Source organism: Astatotilapia calliptera, chromosome 10, assembly GCF_964374335.1.
Source record: "Astatotilapia calliptera chromosome 10, fAstCal68.1, whole genome shotgun sequence".
Taxonomy (NCBI): Eukaryota; Metazoa; Chordata; class Actinopteri; order Cichliformes; family Cichlidae; genus Astatotilapia; species Astatotilapia calliptera.
In genome coordinates, this window is record NC_137431.1 from 32,102,131 (window position 1) to 32,126,054 (window position 23,924).

Here is a 23,924-nt window from a genome sequence, read left to right on the forward strand (position 1 = left end):
GCAACTGACACTCGGAGAGCACGTCTCAACCGAATGGTGTCGCAGCTGAAGGTGAACATGTTTGCAGATGATGCAGTGGTTGTTGCTTTGCTCACAGAAGATGAAACACGACGTTGTGCACACGCAAGTGAGTTTTTTAGTTGTCAAATACGGCAACAATTCCACTTTATTTCACCTGGAGGCTGCAGCAGTCGATGGCCTGCTCCCTGCCTATCATTCATTCGTACTCTGTGTTATTGCCTGGTGTCGTGCGCTGCCCATCGATAGAACAAGTACAATAAGAATGTTCACATGTCCGCTAAGACTGCACGTCAACAACAAGACGGTCAACACAGCTTTGATCTGAGTGGCGGAGAAAGGCTTTTATTGTCTTGAAGAACATTGCAGTTAACTGTATGGAGTGTCTTTCATCGTGATGTGTTTTCTGTTTTGTATTTATCTGAGAGTTTCCACAGACAGAGGAGAGACGGATAATAACTCACTTATGTAATCATAAATCTCTTACGCTGAAGAAGAGCTTCTTTGCTCACAGCTGTCAGCCTGATAAACTCTGGACACTAACAGCCACACACAAAGATGAGATGAAACGGGTAAGATTTCATTTATTTATTTTTATAGGTTATCATGCAATTATTTTACATTTCACCAGACTGGGCTGTGTGAGGTTCACCAGCTCTGCTGCCTTTCTGCAGTCGATCCTAGAATCTAAATTTGATACCGAAAAGGAAAATACTGGAGACCATTTTCAAAACATGACATACAATAAAACCAGTAAGTTAAAAAGGGCAAAAACACTAAAAAGACAATGTTTTTGGCCATTTTTCAGCAGGTATATCATGGTTCTGATGACTTCTGGTGGTGCTTTACTTTCACTGCTGCTCAGACAGAGTTGGTGAGGTAGGCTGCCACTGCTTCTGTCCAGGTGATTCTTGACTTTCATCAGCTTCAATCTTGGACTTGAAGAGATTGAAATTTGCCGTCTCACCTGTTTTATCATCAGCAAATACAACAAATCAAATTTAGAATTTTTGTTTTTATAGCAAAGACTTTACAAAAGTCTTTTATATTTAAAAAAAACAGCATCATCAAAGCAACAAACTAAAAGGTTCTGTTGAAGATGTGTAATCTAATATCTACTGTATGTGCTCGTGCGCATCTTTAATCCCACTTAACTATTTGGCAGTTCATGTTTTTTATACATCACAAATAAAAAGTGTTAAACTGATCCTTATGCAGCCCAGCTCATCCAAATCAACCGCGTTGCTCTCTCTAAGACTCCGAGATGAGCTTTAAGTGCCTCAGACTGTTCCTCTTTCCCTTCTCTCCCGTTTATTTCTCCTTGCTGTTGTCGTCTGTCTCCCTGCTTAGTAATCCACTGTCCCCGTGACGAGTCAGATGCAACAGAGTACAAGACACATTTTCAGTACACTGCACATAGAAACACGTGCGCGCACAACACATGGCCGCTGCTGTGAATAAAACATGAAGTCTGCTTCACAGCGGGGCTTTAATATGAGATCTACATAAATCAGAAAGCAGTTTCTCTGAAGCTGAGCCGTATGTTCTGACAGAGCTGCACAGGGAATGTTAGAATGTTTTTAATGCGTCACCCTGCTGAGTATAGAATAAGGAAATCATTTGAAATGTGGTAGATGGTTTTCAAAAGGGAAGGACTTAAAGTCGCAGCAAACCAAGGAAAGACACGTCTGCTTCCACCTCCAGCTCCAATCAGCAAGTCCCTCTGACAGAGGTGGACCCCACAACAAATTAAACATTAATTATTATTTTTATTAGAACTATATTCCACCTGACGTCCTATGTGCCAATGTAGGTTCTCCTGGTCGAAAGAAGAATTGGTTTGGTGGCTTTCACCACCTACGGTCATCCAGGAAGTTAGTCCCTGTTTTTCTTTTTAGCATTTCTGTAGCAGGTGAGCTTTTTCCGGGCCCCACGTCCTACCCTCCTCTTTTTTTTAATCTGGGTTTGGGACTGGCAGTGGCGGAAAAGATGGCGCTGGGTAGGGCGCGCTCTATGCAAACCACCAACCAACATCACCAGTCAGGCAGAGGAAAGCAAAAGAGAGAAACACCTGGTGACGGACCTCGAGGCAGAAGCACAAAAGATGGGCTACACCTGGATGCAACTAGAAAAAATGGTCCAGGACAAATCTCTGGAGATCTGCCTTTGGTGGCCACACCCTCGGACGGGCAGTATTAGTAGTAGTACTATATTGAACCACCTAACATGCTTTTCAGGTGCAGCTTGCAGCCCTGTCTCAGTATTTATTTGGTCCAGGACACAAAAGCTAAGCGGCTAACAAAAGCTAGCCAGTGCTCACAGTTCAGCCCTGTTCTTACTTTCTTTTACTCTCGTCCAGTGAAGTCCAGAAAACAATTCATACAAAAGTATAAAGACTTATGTGAAAAGGCTCTTGCATATATGGCAGAGCTGCTGACACCTTATTTACTATTTATTTATTCATTATTATGATTATTATTGAAATTAAATATCCAAAAGCCAGATGAAGGAGAGGAGTATGGCTGGATGGGGAGAAGGAGGTTTGTATTTTGCAAATTCAATGCAGAATGCATAATTTATTTTAAGAAAGTTAACCTAGTTTTTCACTATAAAGAGTGTGATCAGAACAAAAGAATATCCAACACTGGTTTATGTTTTACAACCTTTTCACAGTAAAGAAAGAGGCTGGTCTAGAAACTTTTAGTAATATCTTTAAAATAAAAAACAGCACAAACCAAAGTTTTCACAGCACAAACGTTTGACATCAATTGTGTTTGATTTGAAGACAGTGGGGGTCCACGAGACTCAAACACTTGTTTATCTTTACAATAAAAAACTGAAGTATTTTCAACTTTAACAGACTGCAAGTTTGGAAACTTCACCAAATAACTACCTACTTTAACTGCTAAACCAAAGTGTTATATTACATGTTTTAACAAAAAAACGTTATTTAATTAAACACTAAACTGCACTGGGTTCTTTCTCCCGTATACGATGATCAGAGTTCTTCAAAGGTCAGCATTTACACAAATCTGAATTCAAACCTGATCTCTCCTCATCAAAGGTAATTAAAGACGTCGTAGGGACGCCACGTCCAGCACAGCGTCTGCTGTTTAATCCAGAGTCAAATTATCACTTTTAATTCTTACATTTTTTTTTATCAAATCAATGAATGTATTCAAATTAGCTGTGCTGAGCAGGAACAGGAGGTTTAGTGTAAATGTTTCATTTCTGCGTAACTCCGTCACTTCCAGACTGCAATAATAGAAACGTGTGAATAATGAATATGGACAAGCAGTGGACATGAGGGAGACGGATGCTTGTGTGCGCAGGAGGCTCTGAGGTTACTTAGTAATGCACAGCGAGCGCCCCTTAATCAAAGTTTAACCTTTGTCGTACTGTGTCGGTATGCATGCCAAAATTTGGCACTAAATGTTTGTACACATGAGCTTTTTTTTTTTTTACTATTAATGTGAATTTTATATTGCCACTTAGTGACCTGCATAAATGTCTCATAGCAAAACATCAAATCCTCCTACATTTAGCCTTAATGCCTTTCACTCTTACAAAAAATGGCTGTAGATAGTTTTCTCTTGTTGTTTCTTGTTGTTGTTGCCTGGATGGTCTTTAAACAACCTCCTTCCAACAGCACCCTGCATGTATGATTGTTAAGAGTTAAGAGTTATAGGCCTGGCGTCAGTGGCGACCAGTCGTTTGCTACACTGCAGGTGGACATTTCTTACTTTTAAGGTGGAATTGCCAGAGATCTCTTTAAATTTAAGCCACTTTTTGTAGTTTTGTCTCTGTGCACCAGCACGGTAACTTTTAAATCAAATCATACTCGACATGTAATCCGAGTGCAGAGTTTCAGCATGACCACAATTACTGCAACAGTGTCCGGTGAAATTGTTGCTTCTAAGACGAGGACCTGATCTGTGACCACATTCTATCAACTCCAGTCTCGACAGCAACTCATGATGGGGATAAGATGGCAGTTAGACCGAGTCCGTTTGCTATCAGACTGAAATGGTTTCAAGGTGATAATTACAAGTAATCTGTTTGTAATAACACCGTGAAAATCACAAAATGGTTGTTGCCGTCTACAGTCAAGGCTTTACCTCACAGACCAGAAATGGGAAAAACCACAAAATATAACAACTGCAAAATAGAATAAGGGCAGCCTTGCTTTGATATAGAAATAGAACTTAAATAGAATCATTTGGCAACCAGTTGAGTCAGATGAGTTGCAGAATGACTCAAATCGATTGTTAGACGTTGTTTATAGATTAGATTAGATGACGAGTGCTTGCAAACCACTGAGTGAGTGAACTTTGTCCAAGCCAGACTGTGATCACTTCCCACCAGGTGACCTGTGCAGAGGTCGGCCACAGGTTGGGAATGTTGCATGTGCAACCTTCAGACAACAAATTGAGCACTGCAACTGCCTGCAAGTCATTTGCAAAATGCAAAAGAATTCAGTGCAACCGCTCATTTTCCCCCTAGCTTCAGACAGTTATTAACAGAAAAGTAGTATTAAAATATTAAAGTATTAAAAACAATCCACATATTTAAAATTCTGGTATTCCCTCCGGTTCCTTTTCAGACTCTGAAAATGGGGAACTATGTTTAAAAAATGGTTATCAAAAGTTCCTAAACAGTTTATGGGTCCTTGTGTTAAAACACATCTTGACTGTTTGATCTCAATCCTCTGTGGTGGCCTATCGAGGCAAAAATACAGAAATTGCATAACATCCAAATGCTTTTGGACCTGACTGCAGGAGTGTATTTTTCCTCCATGGAGAGATTCACTAATGATCTTCTTTGATATATTTCACCAACTTAGATTTCATCAGCCTGTTGTACCAGACAAACAGTTCAACTCTTTCAGGGGAACAAACATCAGTGAAGTGTACCGTGACCTAGTACAAACATGTAGTTTCTTATGGTGTCCTGAAAGTTTTCTAATGACATTTTGCAGCTCAAACACATCCCACAAATGCTGTGTTTAAAACAACAACATATAGTTGGGTGCTAAATTCTTTCAGATGAACTTCAAACAGAATTTCTTTTGTGGAAAAAGTGCATCAATGCATCAGATCCACTTGATGCAGCTGCTGGTTGTTTGAGCAGAAACGCATCAGGTCACGCATGACATTTTCCCCATCTGAGGAAATGCTGTCCTCGGTATTCTGAGCTATTATGAAAATGTGTGTAAAGTTCAACTTGAGAGCTCCATGCTCTACAAATGGCCCCTTTGAAGTCATGCATTAGTGCAGGTCAGCAGATTATCAATTGATGCAATTGGAACAATTGTGAGTTCACACAAGCAAGCAAAGATACACCAATGCGATTCAATTATTTGTGCACCATGGAGTGTAAAAATGATGTGCGTGGAAACGAATGGAAATGTTTACATGAGATGTTTGGTTGGGTTTGAGCACTCACCTCCAGCCGAGAGGCTTCAGATCAGAAAGTGACAAGTTTGGAGCGACGTTCACTTTTTACTAATGTCGTTTCTCGCTGCATCACATGCACAGCTTTGGCTAAGCATTAATGCCCTGCTTGCAGCTGTGTTAGTTCAGGGATGCTGTAAGAGCTGACATGCATCTGAAAAATATCACCTGATTATTAAGAATAAATTATAATTAAGGTTTAAAAAAAGACTCGTCTGTCATAATGTTGAAATAAAATGGTTTTATTGGGAAATGTTTCTTCTTCCACCTTGCTGTTCAGTCACATATAGACTTCCCACTGAAGAGTTGATCCACTTTAACTCCTGCCTTTATTAAGATTTTCATTATCATTCTAGTAAAAGTGACCCCATCCAGACTGAGATATGCATTTACAAGTATCGCCTGTCAGTTATGTTGTTTCCATGAATGACCTGATGCTTTGAAATCTAAGTTGACGTTAGGAAGGATTCTCCAGTGTCTCCTTTGCTAAAGGAGATAATAAAGGAAGCACTTAGGAACCTTTCCTAAACATTTAGTTTAACCTGGGTAAGAATCTACTTTCGTTTTTCCATCAGTACTGAAGAATAAAAAAAAAAAAGAAAAAAAAAAAGAAAAAAAAGAAATAAAGAACATGTTAACTTAAAAAAAAAAAAAAAAAAAAAAAAGAATATCTTTACCACTGGATCATTTTGTCCTCTTAATTTGATTTCCAATATATTTACACTTTTCTTGGGTGTTTTGTATGCAATGCTGAACATTTCTATAGTGGGGGTTAAAGCAGCTGTGGACGGTGGGCCACCTGCAGGTGGGCTTCAGAGGCCGTGTCAGAAACAAGAAGAGCTCAGGGCAGGCAAGTCATTAAAAGTTAATAGAATCACCATAAATTTCAAATGAAGAGTTAAAATGCTGCTAATTAAGATTGTACTTAATTAGAGCAGCCACTTTCATTTCACCCACTTTTCCTTTTTCATTATGTCATCAGCCACAACAGTGCAGCTGAAATCCCCCGTGGGCTCCTGCTCTTGTGCTGCTGCTTCTGTCTGAAAAGGTCTGCGAGACCCACAAACTAATCGCTGCATCAGTCGTGCAGAGAGCGGATAATGTGGCAGGAGACTTACGCGCCGATCTGCTCTGAAAGTGTGGATCTGTGCAGGATCTGTAGGCTGTAATGATGCGCTTTGTCTGTAAGATCTGCAGCTTCAATCAGGCTCCAGCTGACTTTATGCCTGTGTGCTGTTCGTCATGCAGTTGTGTACAAGTCTGTTACTTCTTCGCCTGTCTCAGGAGACGTACAGCTCGTAGAGCTGCGTTTTCAGCCACCGATTATTTTAAATAGGCTTGCCGCTGCAGCAAAGACAGCCGGGGACTCTCAGATTGAGACAGATTAAACGGGCTGCACCTCATGTACATGGACTGGAGTCGGTGAGGTAATGAGTTAAAGGGGGGAGGGTGAGTGATGTATTAGCTGCCCTCCCACCCGGGCTTTCCACTCCAGCAAACCAGGCCTGTTTCTCAGCCAGAGGAGCTGACTGCAGGTAGGAGGCGACCAGTGTAACCGAGAGCCTTCAGTGAACACTTCCTTTCATCTTGATTATCTGAACCTCATCTGCCCCCCACGCACACCTAGTCAAAGAAATACAATTTTAAAAACCCTGAGAGGAATTATGTCCTTCCAGGCTGGTCCAAAAAACCTTTTCTGATTCCACCTTAGCCTCATTTAGTGTCTCATTCACAGGATGGGATCGTTGCCATTTCCCAATGTACACTTTCAGTCTTACAAATAAATCATAAATCCTGGCCTGGGGTCATTTAAAAAAAAATATATAGACATACATATTTTCCCAAGTATTTGGGTTTAAATCTTGCACCACTGGTGTTGGTTTTGTGGTTTAGTTATGACAAATAAAACTGAAAAACCAATTTGAAGGCATCACTTGTACAGTATGGATTAAGACTAGAGATAAAAGAAACCCATCCATCCACCCATCTTCTTCCCCCGGGGTCCAGGTCGCAGGGGCAGCGGTACAACTGTTTCGGGGTTCGTCTCGTTGTTGCCCCTCTAGTGCACCTGTTCATTAACACCAAAGCACATGAAACTACTTAAATGACCAGATGAATATCCCAGAAGATTAACTGACTTCATGCTGTGCTCTGATTAAAAAGCATTCCTTTAATTTCTTTAAGCAGTGTATCAAATTTCAGTATTACTGTAATGTAACACAGGTTACTTTTACCTAAACTGCAGCTGAGTCCAAATAGTTTAATTTTAAAGCTGAAGAAATGGTGGTATAGTCACTGAAACATGGCTTATGTGAAACCACTGCACTCGGTCATCGTGCACATGTTTAAATCGAAAATACTCAAGTATCTGCAGCCAGAATGGGACTGAAAACCTTTCTGATCTGAATCAAAATGAAGAAGAAGTCACAGTCCATCACAGAAAGGTTGGATCATCTCTGAGTCTGAATCTAGATAATGTCATTTGAACCGTTTTAGATAATTTCCCGGTCCTTTCAGGCATTCATAATACTGTGTAGACAGTGCATATTCAAAGAAGGCAATTGATTTACAAAACATCATTATGCAGACGGGCAGAAGTTAACTTTGTTACAGCGGAGCACTTTAACAGGACCGCGGTCGGTCTGCCCGCTCCCTGCTGCCAGCGAGAGATTAATGAGAGGAGGGAGGGACAAATAAGAGAAAACACTCTCCTGTACCCGCTATCCCCACCGGAGCCTGTACTTAAAGCAAAGCTAGGTGAACTGTTGTGACTGCGTGATATGGATCACTGCTCCTGGGAGACAGTGCCGGAGCCAGCAGGTGGAGGTTTGCAGCAGCACCACACTGGGCTGTAGAACCAAAAGCCTCAGCTCTATCGAGTCCCAGAGTGAGGCCGGTGCTGCCAGCAGCTCCAACCCAGAGGGGGAGCTTGACCTTCCTCTCCAGTCAAACCACCAGCACTCACCAACTCCCAGAATGCTCTCTGTCAGATGTTGTTTACTTGTGGCTGGTTGTTCATTAATTGCAAATCCCATCAGTAAATTTGGCAAGGCCATAACTGTCTCTGAATTTGAAGTTGGAGCTGCTGTCATTTTTAGAATAGATAAAGAAAGTTTAAATGTGCGCCTGTGTTTTTGCTCTTTGTTCTGTGTTCACTGGTTCTGTTTTGAGAATCCTTTTCCCCTATAAAAGAGATGCAGACACTCTGCCTCCACCCAAACCGGCATTATTAATTTTTTTTATCGAACGTCTCAGGGCGCCTCTGGGGAATTTTACTGAATAAGACTAAAAATAGAAAGTCAGACCTGAAAGTTTCTTAGAAAAAAAGAAGCTTCTTTAACCTGGCTGTTGGAGTGTTGTCATTAATTTGAAACGCTGCTTTCTGTGCCACCCTTTGTCAAAGTGACCTTTCAACTACACTTATTATCTTGTGTGCTCTTGGGAAAGTTAAAAAAGATTACATATTCCTTCACTTTGAGCCAGTGGTAATCGTGTGAGCAGGTTGTTTTATATCCTGCTGCCATTTGGAACCTCAAAGGAGTGCAAGTAACTAAAGGGGACCTGTGTTGTGCTTTGCCTGCTCTTACAATAGTGGTTGTTCACAGTAAACATGGCCAAAGTTTCATATAATTAGCTGTGCCAGAGATTTAATTAGTTTTGTCTGTTTAACCCAGGGGTGGGGAACTCCTGCAGCTTTTAGACGTGTTACAGCTCATTTAAATGGCTAAATTAGCTCCTCAACATGTCTTGAGGTTCTCCAGAGGCCTGGTGATGAACTAATCATTTGATTCAGGTGTGCTGACCCAGGGTGAGATCTAAAACCTGCAGGACTGGAGTTGGACACCCCGTGGTTAAACTATATGGCTTATGGGGCGTTATCGCAGCGTGGTCACTCAACTTTGTGATCAAACTTGAGAACAAGGCAATGCAGGATTTTGAAATGGAAAGGTCAGAGGTCATGTATTCCGAAAACCACACAATAATACCACAGGTAAATCTATTGGGAGGCTGAGAGGTAGCAACGGCAGCCATCAGTGGTTTTCAAAATGCTCTGAATGGTCACTTTCAGGTTTTCAGCCTAAACTTGACTCAAAATAGACGTCTGAGCATTAAGGCTCCACCTACCTGCTGTTGAAACGTTGTGTCTCTGAGGGGCAGCCAATCAGAAGACAGGTGCTTTTGGCTTAATGGCAGGTAAAACAGCTTGTTTCAAACAGAGGATGAAGGGAGGAGTACAAGACAAATGCAGATTATTTTTGAATGTTAAATCTTCCACAGCTATGGAAGATTTCAGGCTGGTAAAGATCTCCTTTGAAATTTGCTTCAGTAAAAGTCTTTTTTTAATTTTTCTGTTGCTGTTTGTGACTCCAAACAGATTTTTTGTGGAGAAAGCGTGCTCCCTTTTAGCATCCTAAAAAAATGATATGTTTGCCACAATGGTATCTTTTAATAAGCCAAAAATCTCCCACAGAAATGTCTACACATCTCTGCCTGCATGTCATCTCCTGCAGCTGCAAACAGCTTAGGACACCTTTGGAACGCTCTTAAATATCAGCAGAGATTGGATTAATTTCCTAAGGCTGAAAACTTGGATCGGATATGAACAGCTAATAAGTTTTTGGCAAGAAAGTAATGCTGGCCTTCACTCTGTGAACTGTGAAAACACACAAAGATTTATCAAGTTTCAAAGGGAACATAGAGGAGCTGCTTGGTGCTAGACCAAGATGGTACCAGCTAGCACAGGCTTGGAAGCTTTGCAGCTCCTGGAAAACTCTCAACTTATTATTCACTCACCCACGTGCATGCACACAAACACAGATCACATTTTGCAATTGTTTCACATTTTACAGTGAGAGCAGTTTTTGACCCACAAATGCACAGATTACATTTTTCATTAGCAGAGATGGACTTCAAAGCAAAAGTCCTTAGAGGGTAAATCCTGTATCTATGACATTATAGTCTGTATATACAGATGGAAGCTATAGAGTCAACCCGTCACCCATAGCAGTCCTGGCCTGAACCTGGTTCTGCTGGAAGCTTGTTCCTGTTGAAAGGAAGTGTTTGTTCATTGGGGGGGTCGGCTGATATTCTCTGTATCGTTGCAGGGATACCTTACATTATAAAGCAGGTGAGTGTTGTTGTGATTTGGTGCTATATAAATAAAATGTAATTAAACTACACCCACCGGTTAGTGAAGTGCATTTATGAAGCCTCGAGTTGAGTGTTTTGGCTGTGGTCATCTTGGTGTTTTGAAATTGGGCAAAGGGGGGGAATGATCTACAAAATGAACATTATGTTATACTCAATAGGACTTGAAACTTTTAATTGAGGCTGTGACCTCACCAGTGTTACCTGAGGTCATCAATCAAGAGAACGGGGGACCAAGACCAGCAGGTCTGTAGAGAAGATACAGGTTTAAAGAGTCTACAACCAGAAGCTAAATCCAGTACCTGAAACCATTCTTATTCCAGGGAGTTAAGATAAGATAAGATAAGATAACCTTTATTAGTCCCACACGTGGGAAATTTGTTTTGTCACAGCAGGAAGTGGACAGGAAGTGGACAGAAGTGGACAGTGTTGAATACTAATACTATATCAAAATGCGCTGGCACCTCTGGCTCACTGTTTAATGCTGGTGTCACAATGCCCCGATGCTGCTAATATTGGGTCCACTGGTAGGCTGCATAAACCATGTGACTCATCCAGATAGCTGTTAATGTCCTGAGTGTGTGCTTCTCCTTTAAATCAGGTTCAGATGCTAACCTCGTTATTTAGCTGCAGAAAAGCTCATGATTTGGGCTAAAATACGCCCGTTCTTAAGATTACCAAAGAAAAGCCAAACCATCGATTGGTTGAGGCGGCCTTTACCAGTCCTTTATGCGATGACCCATACTCGGTTATAATTGTAGAGGCTTTGGAGCAGTTTGTAATATACAGAGCAGGGGAGATGACCTCAAAGCTCCCCCGAGTTGTTTACCTTCTCCTGTAATCTGTGAGAGGAGTGCCACCCATATTTATGGCTCAGAGACACACACACACACACACACACACACACACACACACACACACACACACACACACACACACACACACACACACACAGCTGAGTTAAATTCGGCCTGTCATATAAAAAGCTGTGGTGCTTGTTGTTGTGCTGGTTTATGGGACCCAGTGATTTGAGCCAGAGTGGTGCAGTGGCAGCTGGAGAGTCTTCAGTCCGCCTTAAAACAGTATCATTTTCTATTAACCTCTGGGTGAGGCTATTTAAGGTGTCCTGAAAGCAAATAACCACCATTGTTTGTATTTCTCTTCAGCCCGTAGTTGTGCCTGACATTTCCCCTTCGTTCAATGTGCCCTTTTCTAGTAAACGCTGCTTTACCGCATTTAGCGCTAAATTGAATTTTCACTTGCAAATAATAATCATTTTGTGTCATTGCCAACGATTGCAGTACAAGAGTGATTTTTGATTGTATCACAGGTGGATGAGAGTGCATGCTGTGGATGCTTTTCATTGCAATGTTGGAGTGCCTGAAGGCACTGGGACTTTTTTAGTACCGTTAAGGTAAGTAAATAAAACAATGTAAAACAATAAAACTATAAAAACAGCATAAGAAGAAATTAATCAAATGCTTTTCTAAATAAAAATGTCTTCAGCTGTTTCTTAAAAGAATCAATGGAGTCCGTGCAGCGAAGAGACAGTGGGAGAGAATTCCACAACCGTGGTCTGAAAGGCACGATCACCACGAGTTTTAAAACAAGTGCGCGGTCGTTAAATTCAGTTAAAAAGACTCCGGCAGGGCCAGGAGGTCGGTAGATTAAAATACAATAAAAGGTGTGCAAAGAGCCGACCTTGATCATCTGAAGTTCAAATGAGGTAAAAGAATCCGAATTCATCAGTCTGCATGTGAATCTGTCCTGGTGCACAACAGCGAGACCTCCGCCACGTCCCGAAAGACGTGGAGCTCCGATGACGGAGCAGCCAGACGAACAAATTTCCTTCAGATGTATATAATCCATGTTTTGTTGCCACGCCTGGAGCCATCAGACCATAGATTCCGAGCTGGGAACTGAAGTGTAGCGTCAGCACCAGGTGACAGTAGACGAATTGGTCGTAGGCACCGGGATTCTTCCCACATCCAAGAAGCTAATCTTCGGTACCTTCTCAGTCGCACCTGGACACCGGCCCTGGTTCCCCTACTTCTTTTCTTCGTGTTAAATCCCACCGATATGTACGGTAACATGCAGTCAGGTGAGGAACACACAAAGGGTGGAGGGAAAAATTTCCTGTAACTGTCCCAGCTGTCACAGTAGCTCTCCATTGAATCTTTGATATACAACATCATGCCCCAATCATAAGTATTGGTGGCAGAGACAAAATCAAAACACAGGACGGTAAAAATAATATTGCAAGTGACAATAGCGGCCAGTATAAAACTATACCAGCGAGCTGTACTAGCGGCACAAGCGGCAAAGCCAAACACAGGCGCCATCTTGTCCAAGGGAGGTATTCTTGGCATGCTGAACTGGGTCAGTTAAAACTGTTTAACTGCACGTAGCATTATTTTCTTGTGTATTTCTGTGCTTCCTTCTCTTCATCCATCCATCTATTCAGTTTTCTTACACTTTGGGTCAAGAGTAGTCTGCTTAATAGATGCTTCCTGCCTCCATCTCCTGCTCTTTTAAAGCTCTGCTGAGGCGATCCCGGAGTCATCAATTCTCCCAAAGTTATCCTGATTTATCCTGAAGTTTCCTGGTCGTTGGCAATGAACACAATGCCTCACTTCAGAGGTATTGTGTTTATGGCTGAAAAACAGTTTAAATAAAATCGCCTTATATTCATAAAACACCTCAACTGGCTACTCATGATGTAGAGGAGGAACAGACCTCCTGAGTGACTGAGCTCCTCGTCCATCTTTGACAGTGGACCCAAAACCACTTCAAAGCAAAGGTCATTTCCAGTGCTACCTGTTCAATTCGCAGTCATGATCGGGGGGGGGGGGCACTGGAATAGCTCACTGAGTGGAGTGGGCTGTGACTCATAAGCTGTAAGAGTCTTGCAGAGGCTGCTGATGCTGTCAGGTCTCAGTACAGGACAAAAAGCTCCCCAAATATTCAAAGTGATTGTTAGCGATGATGAGTAAACCTCTCTGCTTAAGACAAACCAAAAGTTTGTTTTCGATCTGTGTCGATAAGCATTTGTAACTTTTTGTGCCCTGATGAGTTGGAAGTAGAAGAAAAGGGGAAAAAGCCAGAAATCATTTAGACTTCGACCTCTCATTCATTTTTCAGTCACTGCCCACAGCTTGTGGCCGTATTTGAGGGTAAGACTGACCAATCAAATGACAGCTGTGCCTTGAGGCTCAGCTCGTCTTTGATCCGCTTGTCAATCTCACACTCTGCTTTTCCCCAACTTCAGAGCAAGAGCTCAAGGTAGCTAAACTTTTTGAGGCAACAACTTATCCCCAGCCCAGAGCAGAAAATCCACCTGATTTTGCGATTGAGCACCACGGCCTCAGATGCGAAGTTTTAACTTTTTGTTCCTGCCACTTTGCATTCAACAGATCACTTGGTGACACTAACAGGACCACATCATCTGCAAATCACACAGACGTGAGACCACTGATGGTGTAACCAGCTACTCCTAGGCTGCTCTAAAAACTCTATTAAACTTTATTTTAAAAAATGCATTTAAACTTAGATTGCATGCTTACATTTTAGGAGGCAGCATTTTTCCTAAAAGCAGGTCTTTAAATTTTTTAACTCTTTAAGTGATTTTTTTCCTGAAAATGCAATTATAACTATTTCAGCAGGTAAAAAAAGGACAGGCTACAATACGAGACCATTTTCTCTTTGCAGATAGCATTTTAGTCATAATGCATTTGAAGATAAACATTCCTGGGTCTGCTGTGAACTGCTGGTGATAGTGACAGGAGAAAGAGCTGTAATTTTCCCTCTGATTGCAGCCTGCCTTCCTCCGAGTAGCATTGATAAGCTTTTTCATGGGTGAAAAAAGGTGTGGGCTGGGAGAAATTTAAAAAAAAAGAGAAGATGGAGTGGAGGAGGAGCGGGTGCTAATGGAGCAGATGATTATGGCTGATGCCTTTGATTACAGATAAAAGAACAAACAACATTATTCTTTTTAATGTTTGTCCACCTATAATTTTACCATGATGTTGGATTGTGATATTTCTGGCTTCATACAGTCACAGCAAAGGTTCTGATACATACACTGTTCAGCCTCAGGCTCAAGTAAAACCCCGAATAATGTCCAGTTTTCTAATTATCATGTTAATGTTTGAAAACAGGCACTATGAAAGGAGGGTGTCCTGTCCTAAATCCTTAGTACACCACTCAGTGTTTGTTATATACAAACTTAAACTGAAATGAAAAATCAGCTTGATGATGTGTAGCGCCAAATCACAATCACAGCTACCTCAGTGAGCTTTATTTTTGTAAGGTACAGATCTTGCAATAAAAGAGGCGCGGCCATCTGTCATGACTGGTTGGAAAGTGTTTGGTTAAGAAGTGGAGCGGCTCTTCCAGATTGCCTCTAGTGTTACACTGTCAGCTAGCTAGCTTGGTTAGCAAGCTACATCCACAAACAGCAAATGTGCATGAGACGGATGTGTGTCTGCTCGTTAGTGTTAACACGCTAGAACCTCGCACACCAAAACTGGGGCAGAAATGCACTGAATGGTTCAATTAATCTCACTGGACTCTGTATTATTTGTCAGACGATTACATAAAAAATGCTCCAGAAGGAACTGACACTAAAAACAGGGCTAAGAGGTCATCTTCATCAACGCCAATTAGAAGAGGTAAAGCCCTGCAGACAGGAGCCCCCAGCTGTCACTCAAAATGTCCCGTTGTTTGAATACTGAATGACTTTAAACTCTAATAAAATCAAATGATGTGAGTTTTAAAAATAAAGTTGTTTGCTACTCGCCCCACAACTCTGAGGCAAATGATTTGAAGAAAAAAATTGTTGAATTAAGCTTTAAATGGAAATTAAGTTTTTACTGTTGCTCCAGTTTTGGCAGCATCAGTGGCTCAGTTTTTTTTGTTTTGTTTTTTTTATCACTGCACTTGAATTGAAACCATTCAATACATTAAATAAATTAAAGAATCTGACTAACACATAACTCTTTATTTAGATCTTCTTTGTAATATGCATCTGTCTGCAATCTGGCTTTAAGAAAGTTACAGTAATACCTGACAAAAACAGGTACAGGTCATAAGAAGGTGGAGTTTTGGCTTTAAGAACAACTTTAAATAGATTTAAAAGAGAAAAAAAACAATAGCAGTCAGGGTCGAGGCTCACATGGTTTTCTTCATTCAAGTCCAGCTTCCTCCCCCACGAATTAGTCCCAGGCTGCATCCAAACAGCCCATTCTTGCCACTAGAATGCAGAATTGGATACTGGCAGCATTAAATCCCATCCTGTTGATGAGATCCGAGTTACTGGCTCGCACTGGGGACAATTAAACCCGTGCACCTTCAGCAGCCTTTACTGAAAGGTCATCAGAGAGAGAGAGATTGAAGAAAGAGCCAAGAAAGAGAAGGGGAGAGGGGAAAAAAGGTCGACCCCGACACCTTCGCCGGTCTGTTTTCACAGTTCACATGCAATTCATTTTAGCTGAATTACAGTAATGAGAGAGGGACAATAGGCAAGCCGTACATTTAATACTGTGAAATGGAGTTACAGACGAAGAAACTAATTATATTTGAGGCAGAGTCTGCTAAATTCATGAATTCAGCACTCAGGGGATGACTAATAAACCTAAACTTCAAGATTTTATAGCCCCTAATGGGAAAATTAGCTCGCTGCAAGACATCCAACAAAATGCATAATTACAAAACATGAGGAGATAAAAACACAAAAGCACACATAAATGAAAAAGAATGGCCTGGCGGGTTGCTGGCTGAGAGATGTTTAAATCTTGCCCTTAACGTACTTAATGCTCGTCTTGCTTTTTAACTCCCAAATACAACAATCAGAGGAATTTAATGAACCCCAAACGAAAATAAGTACATGAAGATTTGTACACACCTACCACTGCTAAGGGTGCTGATGGATGGCTGTACTTTATTTCAAGTTTATTTCAAAACTTGCTCTTAAATGCAAACTTGGAGAGACATAAATTCCAACATTTAATTGTGGTAATCAAGTAAAGCAATCTGGGGGCATTTTTACTCCCAAAATCAGACCGATTACAACGTTTTATTTCATGAAAGAACATCAAAACACAGAACATTAAAGCCATTTCAGTCAAGAATATCACAGTCAAAGAGAGCGTTCTTTCCACCTGCTTTCATTCAGTAGAGCTCTGTTTCCCCATCAAGACCCCTGGTAGAGAAATCAGCATGTAAAAGTAGATGGGCTGGAGATGGGTTGCAAAGTGGCTTGCAAAAGGCTGCAGTAACTGAAGGAAAGCTAAAGCAGTTTAGTGTATCCTATTTGCCAAAAATAAGAATATCAACTGAGCAGTCAAGCTGACATCACACGCCGCATTCTGTTGCCATGGCAGCTGTTCAGTCTTGACAACAGGGTGTTTAATACTGTCACGTCTAATTACTCCCTAGTGCAGGAACCTCGGCACCATTACTGGAAGGGTCCCTGTTTTTGTTATAAACAACTACTTCTTTTGACTTGCACACTCTCGAAAATTAAAGAAATAAAGAACCTTATTTGATACCGACAGTGGTCTTGTCAGTGGGATCACACCCTCTCAAATAGACCTGTGAGTACCACTGACAGGCAGCACTTATGTGTATCCCTGTGGTTTATACCTATGGTGGCAATTTTGTTCTTTAATGTAACAGTACAAAAACCAACTTTTTTCAAGGACACACGGATGTGAAAAGGGAATTGATTCATACGTCCAGTCTCTTCCTCTAATCCTTATCAGGGGGCTGGAGCCTATCCCAGCTACCACAGGGCGAGAGGTGGGGTACACCTTGGACAGGTCGCTAGTCTGACAGAGGCGGCCCATATGCTCTAAAGCTGGGCAGACACTGTGCGTTTTTTGTTTTTTTTCCAGTCACTTTAGCCAGCTTCTGCTCAAACTGCACGATTGACTCGCAGGGGTTAGAAGTTCATAGGTCACGATGCAGGTCTCACACTATACGGCCCGATGCTCTGATGCGACCTGAGTGCTCACACTGTGCGTCCATAAAATGAAGGTTATAAAAGAAATTCTGTCGCTTGCTCTCCCTCTCTGTCTTTCACTCACACAGACACACCACCACCATCAACTTTGCTAAATTGCTAATGAAAAACATGATCAGGCAGCTGTGATTGAGCAGCAATGTAGATCCAACTATTTTCACGGTTGTTGTGGTCGTGATAATTTTGTGAGGCCACATCGAAAAGGCTCAGGTGAGCTTGACATAGTTCTACAAGTTGTGCCTCCATTGCTTGTGTCCAGATCACACGCTGCACTGCCAGTTAAACCTTGAAATTCACAAGTAAGCTTTTTCCCTTACTATAACTTCTTTTTGCGTTTGGTCAAAAACAGACTGCTTTGTGATATTGGATCTCAAACAGTAAAATATGTTAGTTCATTTTACTTCTTTTCAGTCTTTCAAAGATAAACTTAGTTACCGTCCTCCATCCATCCATTATCAGATGTCGGGTTGCAGTGGCACCAGACTAAGCTGGTATTCCAGACATTTTCTCACCAGTTATGCTTTCTACTTCCTCCTGTGGGATCTCAAGGCACTCCCAGGCCAGCTGAGAAATATAAACAATTGGTCTGCCCTAGGGTCTCTTTCCAGTTTGGCATCCCTGGAACAAACCTCCAAAGGGGGGTGCCCAGGAGGCACCCTGGGCTCCCAAACCCCCTTAACAGGCTCTTTTAGACCCCCAGCTCCTCACAGTTTCTCTAAGGCTGAGCCCAGCATCCCTACAAATTACACTAATTTCAGCTACTTAGCTCTCTCTTCACCAGTTGGATACAGGGCCCACATTACTGCTGGGACTGCACCCATCCACCAGTCCAACTCGCGCTCCATGTTCCCATTACTTGTAAAAATGATCCAGAGATACTTGAACTTGTTACTCCAATAATCATCTTTAGGGGTAGACGTGTGTAGACTGTACTTGTATGGATGGACTTTTACTGCACCCCATTTCTCAGTAATAGTGGCATCTCAGTCAAAATTCTTGCAGTTCTTTTCAATTTTGTGCTTCACACATGTTCATTGCTGCAGTCTAGCTTAAATATTTCAGTGAAACTCATTTGAAGGCTAGAAATAGACTGAAAGAAGTAAACTGTTGGTTATCATCAACGGAAACCAATATGTCCTGATGAGGTAGCCTGGATGGACAATGATGCGCGGTTTACGACACAAGATTACATTCAACAATCACTGATTAGCGCATTCAGTCCGGTGGGGAGACGAGTGGGTAAAATTACCTGTAGCTGTGATTTGTGGTTGGAGTAAAACGGCTGTTGTCACTCCACATCCAGTAATTGACACCTGCACCAAACAAGACATACAAAGGTTAAAACAAGTAAAAAGAAGGAGCCTCATCAGACACTGACAGTCAACATGAATTTTTCCCTTAATGTGTAATTAACTAGGTCTCCTTAAAAACTTAACTGGTCCAGACATTAACCGTCGTGGAACAAATCACTGCAGCGTGCTGACCGATTAGCACGTGCATAGACTAGCTCCGTTCATACCGGCCCGTGCAGGACTGGAGTTAGAAACCGTGCACAAAAATGCAAATTTCTAGTTTGTTTTTCATGCCAGTAATTTTAATTCATTTGCTCAAATTATAAATAAAAGATGTATCCGTGAGACTTTTTTAGGGTTTCATTCTCTTGTTTTTATCACCAACATGATTCCTGTCATATGTCTAATGGTGTGCTTGGAGACGAGTCTAACGTGTCAGCACAGGCTGAATTTGATTAATTAATCTCTCGCCATCTCGGTGCTAATAAGTGAATGGATCTTTGTTTTTCTGCCCAAGGACTTGTACTTTTTTATTGTGTTTTTTTTCTTTCTCCCCCTGAGTGTTCAAACATCTGCTCATATATAATAAACAGTTGGAAAACAAACCGTCTGCTCAAAGAAGCTGCGGTGGGCTTTTTTTTTTTTTTTTACTGGCTAAACAATTAAATTAAATCAAAGAAATACTCTGTAGATTATTTGATAATGTTATCATCTGAAGAATTCCTGCTGACTGTCATCAGAAAGTTTCTTTACTTAAATGCAACTTTCTTTACTTTCTTATCTGCTGTTCTGTAAGAGTAAGAAAAGTGATTTATCCAGACATTGTTTATGACAGAGCAGTTCATGTGATTTTGTTTGAGTGGGAGTGTGTCTGAGTGGGTTTGGTCTCCCTCCTGGTCGAGTGGAGCAGCTGACTACAGACATTTTTTTTAAAACGAAGGCTTTTGAAGCGGGTTCAAGACAAGTTCAAGAATATAACAAGGCGTCAAACTTTGCCGAGCGATTTAAACTCAATTCATACTCAAGTAATGATTCATCCATCATGCTGCCTGCTGCTTTGCGAACAGTATTGAGCCTGATATAGACAGCGGTGCGATGAAAAAAAATACATTCCCATCATCTCTCAACTAAGAAGAAGTAACAAGTAGCTCTGCTTCAGAAGTTAACTGGCAGATAAACACTGTCTTTGTTGGGCTTAGATGTTCACTGCACGAAGTGATGTCGGTGTTTGATTACTCACAAAACACACACACACACACACACACACACAAAACCTCCAAATACTCTGCTAATGAGGCATCAAGTGGCTATTGTGAACGATTAAACGACTGTGACGTGAGGGTTATTAGTTTGAGCCTGACAGACTCAAACACCAGGACTCTATCCCCGTAATTACTACTGCTGACATACCCTTGAGCAAGGTCCTTCACGCCCAGTCTGTCAGCTAATGCCAGCAACAGGTCATCCAGTAGTTTACTCGCTAAGAAACTAATTTGCTTTGGCTTCTTTGTGTCATCATGCATTCTTTCTTTCTCTGGCTAAAGTTAGTTTTTACCTTCACAACAAAGAACATAACAGGTTTGGCTAAACAATGGAATGAGTGAAAATATTCCAATCAAATTCTTTTCTCCCTGATTTTCAGTCTGAAAAGCTTTTTTTTAAACACGGTCTAAGCCTCGAACAGGCAAGCGCCATCCAATCAGAACAATGAGGCCACAGGACGTAGAGAGCGCAAAGGAGATCAAACAGCCTGGAGAGCTTTTAAAGCTGACAAGCACTCAGTGTAGCTAGCTATGCAGTTAGCATGCTGTTAAACGATTCTTGCTGTTTTTCAAAAGAAAACTTCCACATAAAAGGCACTCAGTCGCTTTCTAAATATACTTGAATGAACCCTGTATCGCTATGTGGAAAAATGTAACTAAAAAGAACAATGAACCATACGATGTAGAGCCCACTAATGAGCACAATCACGGCACAAACTTTGGATCTTTGAAAGATTGCATCGCTGTGGAAGTCAGAATTTTAGAAATTTACTGTCATCTCATTAAGAAGAATAAAAGTTTAAATACCCAGCAGGTGATTGGGTGGATCAGAAACCCACAGTGGTTCTTCAAAGGAGCCAGACTGAATCACAAACTGAACCGTAAACGTGAAAAAACATGGAGGTAGCTGACTGACAGGTCGTTAGCCAAGGGGGGATGTGTCCAAGTCCATGTGTCTCCAGACCAAGATGGCTCCAGTGGAAATGCTAATCTCAAAGCCTCAAAACAGGACTTCTAAAAACCATTAACTGCATCCCTACACTGTTAACTAACCTACCATTAACTAACCACAAAGCTGGAAGCTTGCTAAAAAGCTAGTAACTGTGAATGCCAGTCTCAATCTAAGCAGGCGCCGTAATGATGGCTTGAATGAGACAACGTTCACCTCATTAATGTTTTGGACTTCTTTCAGTTTGGTTTGCTGACGTCCCTCTCAGTCACAGCAGTCTAAAGGCATTTTCATATGCCTTTAGACACTTTTTGTAAAACAAACAAAAAAAACGTAAAAAACAAAACAAAAAAACAACTCGTTTAGTAAAAGCCTTAAGCCAAGGTTTGAGCCAAAATAAACCATTTGGTAACACAAGTCACATTTTTAGGCTGCCCGGGTAATTGTACTGTGTTAACAGGAAATTACATATCAAATAAATCACTGAGGTGGTGCAAAATTGCACCTTATCTCACAAACGAAGCCAACACAAAGTTAATGTTTGCAGAGACCCAACTCCAGGGACTTGACTCCTCGCTGTGTTTTTGATTAACTCTACTCTCTATTAACTTACCTCAAAAACTATCTTAGATTCACACTTCCTGTTGTGCAATATGCTTCACAGGTAATGATCAGATTTACAAATGCCTATTTTGGATGCTTCACAAGGAGCACATTTTAATGAAGAACTTAAAAAAAAGCTTCCAGAACATCAACAAATTCTTTGACTCCTGGAGATCTGTGATTGTATTGATTAATGTCTCGTTTCATTGATGGCGATGGAAGATGGAAAGCAAAGAGAGATCTTACAAGGTAGGAGAAGATACTAAGAAGGACAGGAGAGAAAAAAGGTGCGAGATTATAAACAAGAGTAAGTAAGTGAGTCATAAAGAGGTGTAAAGAAGTGCTGAAGAGGAGCAGAGGAAGTAGGAAGGTCAGGGTTTCTTTGAAGTGGTGTGAATCCCAGAGGAGCGTAAGAGCTCTGTTTTTTAATGGGGGGGGATTGTTTCACTGCTGGGTTTCATTTAGTTCTCGTTGTTAGACATTTTTTAAACATCTAAAAGGACGTGTAAGCAAATCTGAATTAACAAGCAAAACTGTCGTCCAGTATTTAAGGAGAAAAGAGCTCTCGATACAGCAGCAAGGCAATTAATACCTATAATGCAGTTTGCTGTCCCACTGTCAATCAGTATTGCGGATTGATGACTTTAAAGTCTATGCGATGTAAAGGATCCAGCACTGCAGACCCTCACCTTTTGCTTCTTTTACGTCATAGTTTTAGTTTTCGTGTTAGCTCAGCAGTTGAGTCTCAGCGGTCTGGTTTCCAGTCAACCCTCCATCACATTCTCGTACTTACAGGTGATGATTTATGCCTCGGCTGTTTGGTGTTCAATTTCTTTGATGACCTTTCTGAACAGGAGTTCAGGAATAGTTTGGAAATTGGATCTTTAGGGCAGGTTTTGGAGACTGACAGTGAAAAAACCAGACAGGCAGTCCCTTCCGTTAAGCTGCTCTTACACCAGCTGAAGTCCTTATATCAATCCAATGTAAATTTAACCTGGATGCATGCCGCCCGCGGAATCAGCACCTATGCTGACACTTGGTCTGGATCCATTTGCATCACTTCGGTGTCATTTTACAGGGGAAACCAGTAAATTCCACAGGAAAGGGTCCTATGCTGACGTTGTTACTGTATCCCGATGCGTAACCATTTTTCCCTAATCCTATTCCTAATGTTTTGTGACAGGGACAAAAATGGGGGTTGTGCATAGCTGTTGATGACTTTTTTTCTATTCACGATGGATGAAGAAAATAAATCTTGGACTGCTTCTGTGATGTCTCACAACGCCCTGACATCACACAATTAAGGTTTGCTTACTTGACCAGTATAAGCTTAGATCACTCAGCCAGTCGAAAAGGTTTTGGGTACAACATAGCAAAGCCAAAGAGGATAGTGTTGCTGGTATACCCGGGGTTACTGTGACATGCTGTAGCTAACCAGTATCATGCACATCACCCCCGCTGACATCGTCCATTTGTTTTCTTTCTTCTGCATATTACTACCTTCTGCATCCTTTTCAGCAACATCTACTCTGCCATCTATTGCTCGCAGAAAAGTCAGGATTTCTCTGTAGTCACCCAATATGACACCGTGACTATGGTACTTGAGCCTGGAATAAACTAAAGCAGTGCCTAAAGCTTACAAAACACCATCAGCAGAGGTTAAATAAAAAACATCTGCCAAAGCACCTGCAAACAACAGGCTTATTTAGTTGCTGTGCTTCAGCAGTAATGCAAATTATGCTGAGAGGTATCTCTTGCATTAAAGCATTTCTGTGTAACTATAAATGTGTGACATGATTCTGTTTTTCTGCAGATGGCTCTGCCTCTCTGGGCCTGGTTCTGCTGGAGATCTCTTCCTTTTAAATGGCACTTCTTTCTTCCCATGCTTGCAAAGTGCTTGTTGGATCGATGGGGCTGTCTTTAGGATTTTAGGGTCTTTATCTTATAACATGAAGCACCTTGAGATGACGATTGCGCTATATAAATACAACTGAACTGAATTCCAACAGCTCCAGGTAGCTCCTTACAGAAAGCAAACTATGAGTCAAGTAAAAAAATGTTGGAAAACTTTGTGCTTGTGCACAGTTTAAAAGCCGTAATGGTTATAAATGTGAAACTTTGACAAACTCTGCTATTGTTGGCAGAGAGAACCTTTAGAGAGACAGATCTTCTCTCTAA

General features: G+C 41.4%; 1 protein-coding gene and 1 long non-coding RNA gene across 3 annotated transcripts in view; one reads left to right on the forward strand and one right to left on the reverse strand.

Moving 5' to 3' along the window:
- The window catches only part of sgcd (sarcoglycan, delta (dystrophin-associated glycoprotein)), a 449,906-nt gene that overhangs the window by 301,613 nt on the left and 124,369 nt on the right, over positions 1 to 23,924 (forward strand). The window lies entirely within an intron of this gene.
- LOC145431483 (uncharacterized) lies at positions 592 to 18,957 on the reverse strand. Its single transcript, XR_013911803.1, has 2 exons — positions 18,890 to 18,957; positions 592 to 985 (listed from the first exon to the last, which is right to left on the reverse strand). It is a non-coding gene; the product is annotated as an uncharacterized LOC145431483 (long non-coding RNA).